This window comes from Carassius gibelio, chromosome A8 (assembly GCF_023724105.1).
Source record: "Carassius gibelio isolate Cgi1373 ecotype wild population from Czech Republic chromosome A8, carGib1.2-hapl.c, whole genome shotgun sequence".
Lineage (NCBI taxonomy): Eukaryota > Metazoa > Chordata > Actinopteri > Cypriniformes > Cyprinidae > Carassius > Carassius gibelio.
In genome coordinates, this window is record NC_068378.1 from 11,479,398 (window position 1) to 11,484,376 (window position 4,979).

The 4,979-nt window shown below is 33.7% G+C and overlaps 2 long non-coding RNA genes across 3 annotated transcripts; both read right to left on the reverse strand.

Annotated features, from left to right (window-relative positions):
- Positions 1-269: 269 nt before the first annotated feature.
- LOC128018460 (uncharacterized) lies at positions 270-1,555 on the reverse strand. The gene is made up of 2 exons (XR_008184884.1): positions 1,458-1,555; positions 270-1,337 (listed from the first exon to the last, which is right to left on the reverse strand). It is a non-coding gene; the product is annotated as an uncharacterized LOC128018460 (long non-coding RNA).
- A 523-nt stretch (positions 1,556-2,078) lies between these two features.
- LOC128018458 (uncharacterized) lies at positions 2,079-4,758 on the reverse strand. 2 transcript variants are annotated; one of them, XR_008184882.1, is made up of 4 exons: positions 3,860-4,758; positions 3,356-3,446; positions 2,343-2,472; positions 2,079-2,229 (listed from the first exon to the last, which is right to left on the reverse strand). It is a non-coding gene; the product is annotated as an uncharacterized LOC128018458 (long non-coding RNA). The 2 variants fall into 2 exon arrangements; XR_008184881.1 differs by having other exon boundaries at positions 3,356-4,756.
- Between the last annotated feature and the right edge of the window lie 221 nt (positions 4,759-4,979).

Consider the following 4,979-nt stretch of genomic DNA (forward strand, 5'->3'; position numbering starts at 1 on the left):
TATAAAGCCCATGGCACCATCTTGTAATGCAAAATAATTAATCTCGTAACTCCCTTTCTTTCACAAAACAATTGGCATTTGTTACTAAATATAAACAATAATAACTTTCAGGTGTACTGATGTCCCAGATGTCATTAATCTGATCAAATATTTTTGTCTTAAGTAAAAAATAATCCCAATAATGATTATGTAGTTTTTCCAAGTCTAAAATAAACACATATGAGCCTACCTAAAATGATGTATTTAACAAGAATCTTCAGAACACAATATTCGTCATATTCATTTTATTGAAGCATAGACTATAAAGATGATAAAGTAGCATCAAGACAAATAAGATTCAAGGAAAATAATTATTCATAATCAAAAATACATTAACCTCATATATTAATCAGTTCACACAGATGAGTGATGAAATGTCCTTAAAAGTCACAGTCCCATCCAGTCAACTGTGATACAGATCATGTGATACATATAAGACATTTGATACTGTTTCAGAAAATAATGATTCCTTATCAACACATCTAAACTGGTTTCATCGTGATCTTCTCTCGTGTCTGGAAACAGCTTTTGGTTGATATCCAGCACTGATGTGGTGTAGCTTGTTCTCAGCCAGAAGATTAGATTAGATTAGATTAGATTAGATTCAACTTTATTGTCATTATGCAGAGTACAAGTACAGAGCTAATGAAATGCAGTTAGCATCTAACCAGAAGTGCAAGAATACAGTGTTTTATATACATAAAAGTGCAGAGTAAGTAAAGCTATGATATACAGAATTTACAGTGGAGTTGCTATATACAATATTGACCAGAGTATATACAGAATATAAATATGAATTTAATGTAGGGATTGTATGTACATTATGAACAGAGCAAAGAAGAATTATATATACATTATGAATAGCAGGAACTTGAGAACAGTGGTAATAAATACAGTTGAATGAGTGTGCAAAAGTATAGTTTAACAATTTATTATATGCAAAATAATAGTAGTGCAATTATATTTATTGTAGAAATAGTTTACTGTGCTTGTACAGTAACAGCTTTAGACAGTTTATAGTGTAATGGATTTAACCATGTGCAGTCTGTGCAAAATATGAGTAGTGCAATACATGTATGTAAAGTACTGTGACCAGTGCAGTAAAAGAGCAGGTACTAGTTCGAGAGCGTAGGCTCCTGTAACGCCTGCCGGATGGAAGGAGGGTGAAAAGTCCATGGTTAAGGTGAGAGGCATCCTTGATGATGTTTCTTGCCCTACCCAGACAGCGCTTCTGATAAATGTTCTCTATGGAGGTTAACTGGGTGCAAGTGAGATCTCCCAGTCCTAAGATCCCAGACCTGGTCAAAGTGAAACAAACAATCCAGATGAAGTTGTTTAATGGACATAGAGCTCATCTTATGTTCTGTGTGATTTTAGCAGGGTGAGTAACTATGACCCTTGTAGTACTGTACACTTACCATTCTTCAAGCTGTTTTAAGATCTTTTGAGAAGCTTTTTCTCTGAAGACAATTTACCACATCCTCTTCTTTCACTCCTTTCAAGAGCATCACTTGGTGAAAACCCCTCATTTGGCTGATGAGATCATCTGTACAAAGTAAAATTGTTAAAATACTGCAATAAACAATTTCATTATGCAAGAATTTAGAAAAAGTTACAGAGGCAAAGGACTTGATCATGAGACTCCATTAGCATGTGTACTTCTCAGAGACTCTAGAATTCATCTTTTGTTGCAGTAAATGTGTTTTCTTCCTCTAGAGTCTTTCTCCAGAGCTAATGACTTCTCTCACAAATGTGTTTTAGTCTGTGCAGTGTAAGGCTTTGCTCAAACCAATCAACTATCAATTCACAATTTATAACACAACATTCACAAAACAGTGAGATAATGTCAATTGGTGTTTATATCAATTAAACCACTTTTATGACACTTGTATGCTTTTAAGAATAACAGGTGGTGTTTTTTTAAAACTTTAGATTAAAAATGTTCCAGTCAAACTTTGCTAACATGCTATAATTATTATAGCTGTATCAAATAAAATAAAATAAATATAAAAACATTGGAAAGAATAGTTACGGCTGACATGACCAGTCCTGTGAGAGATCATCATAAAGTCCTGTAACACAGCATTGCTTCAACACACACAAAACAGAGGACTTCTGTTTGCTTGAGCACAAGATGACCATCTTCATTTCTCATCCTGAGCAAATCATTTCCTTGGTCTTCCTTCTCTTCTGTGAAACAAGATAATCTTACTCTGTGTGCAATGAGCAATATTTCTCATTAAACATATAATTAAGTTAAAGTAAGATTCAGACCAGAGCATTTGATGAGTAAACAAATGTACCTGGGAAGAGCTGATCGTGGCAAGAGTCGCTGAGACTCAGTAATAGCTCTTTTAGTTTTTAGGAAGGTTTGTGAGGGTTGGCTCCCCAAAAACTTCTGAAAAAGAAGAACAGCATTATCTGCAAACAATCCTGTAAGACAGAAAGAAAGGAAATATTATTTCATTACATGCAACTTATACATTACTATATACTTTAACTTATACATTACTTACATACATTATTTTTTAGACCATGAAAGCATTAGTGAATAATTAAGACTTTGATGTGGGACTGTATTTAGGGATCATTTTAAAGACTTTTCCCCTTTCCAGATACCCACACTTGAGGTCTTATTCACTTGAGAGTGTGTGTACGTGACTATGAGACTGTCCCCGGTCTTAATAATGCCAAAGCACGGTGTCCTTAACACACACTAAACCTCTCCAATACTGCTCCGGAGCACTATACAACGCTTAGTGTATCCCATCATGCATCATGTTTTGGAATTAATGTGAGACTTTTTGCAGAGATCTCACAGGAGGTCACGCAACTTTCCAATGTTTGTGAAATATTAATTATAATAATTAGAAATTGAGACTAATTTAGTAGTAAAACAAAGTGTTGCATGTTTTCTTGGTGCACAGAAAAGTATATTTATTTTGTACATCATTTGTAACTTCTTTTTATCACTTAATTAGAAGCACCACAAAATAAATTGTCATCTTTAATAGGGTTAATAGGGTGCTAATTTTAGCGCTTTGGGTTCTAGAAAAGCACATTAAAATGTATTATTAGGGACTATTGAAAAGACATTTAGAAGTTTCTTTTAAAATACAAAGTTGAAACGAACTTTGTCATGTTAAGATCGACACACATTGTGATCTTCATGCTCACTTGGGCCAAATAAAGGAAATGTGCAAAGATGGCGAGTGTGGGTATTTGGACCGTACAACAGTTTAAGAAACAACAAAATGCTGTGCAAATGATAACAACAGGAATGTTTGATAAAAGGGACAAACTATCACAGACCAACCTGCCTCTGCAGCTTTCTGTCTTCTCCATTTCTGAAGGAATACCTCTCCACAAACACCACTGGGGTGACTGCTTACTTTACGTCTTTTCAGCTAAAAAATTAATACAAGGGGAAAGAAAATAAAACAGAATTATATACAGAATGTTAATAGTGATCTGTGAGCAAAATATTTAAGATATAAACAAATATGAATTGAACTGCAAGATGGGAAAAATGTTTTTTTTTTTTTTTTTTTTTACATTAAAAAGGTATTACAAGCATGGTACAGTAAATGTGATTACTGTGAAATAAGTCATATAAAAGCACATTAAAACACTACCATTACAGTGGTACAACTATAGTTAATTTGGTGATTAATGTGCTATTACTATACTACAGTAAAGCTACAGTTACTGTGGTAAAAAAAAAAAAAAAAAAAAAACATGGTAAATGTCTTGTTTACTGGGTTTTACCTACTTTTGTAGGTGTCATGGTTACCATGATTTTACTACAAATACAACTTACATCTTTGAACCTGAAATGAATATAAAACGGATCCCAGGTCTGTGGCACGTCACGTCACGTCACGTGACCGATAGAGTTTAACCAGTTAGCAGCTGTGTTCATTTAGTTAAACACAATGAAACTCAAAGACAGCCTCGGATGACCGATGTAATACAGAGAGTAAACATAAGGCGCTCATCTGATTAATAAAGAAGACAGAATACGTTTTAGGACAGGCATTAAAATAGCATATTTACTACTACTCACCATAGACTGTATAACTCACCCAACCTGCGGCTCTTGCAAACTGATGGAAAGTATCGCGATGTGTGCTGAATGACACTTCTTGAACGTGATTTCAAAGCGATAAACATCTCATGTCAGTGACGCTAGAGGCGCTTGACCACGCTTCAGTTTTTGACGCTTTGGGGTTGACGCACAGCGCGTGATGCGCGTAGTGGGAGGGGCGGCGCTGTTTATTAATTATGTATTATTATTATTTAGGTCTTTCTGTGTTGATTTGCTGTTTATTAATATTTTTAAAACTATAACGCTAAATCTATCAACATTTATTTAGATGTTATCATGTATTCATTCATTTCTTTATTTTAATTATATTATTTCGGTCTTATTACAGGTGAAATATTACAGTAAGCCAGAACACGGGCCGAGCGGGGCTCATTCTAAACCCATTAGCGGACATTCATATCACAGAATCTGACAGCGATCAGAGGCTCATCAGCGACATCATTTTTAAGAAGCCTTTACAATAGCCTTAATAAAAACTTTTAACTTTAGAGTCTAAAGTAAAAAAATAAATAAATAAATAAAAAATAAAAAATCCGTAGGCCTATCGCTAATAAATAATTTATTTATTTTTAGATATTTCTTGTTCTTTTTATTTAAACTAAATTGTTTCTTAATGTGAAAATGTGTTACAGTTATGTGTCAAGGACTTGATATTGAATTCTGTAATTAAAAAAAATTAAATCTAGGCCTATGAAAAAAATAAAAATCAATGAAAAAGTAAAAAAAGAACCATATTGCGAATTTTACAGCTAAAAAAGTTTTAATGTGTTTTTGTCACCAGCAATACAGTATGTTGCTCAGTTTTGTACAGTAAGTTAAGCTCCGATTTTTT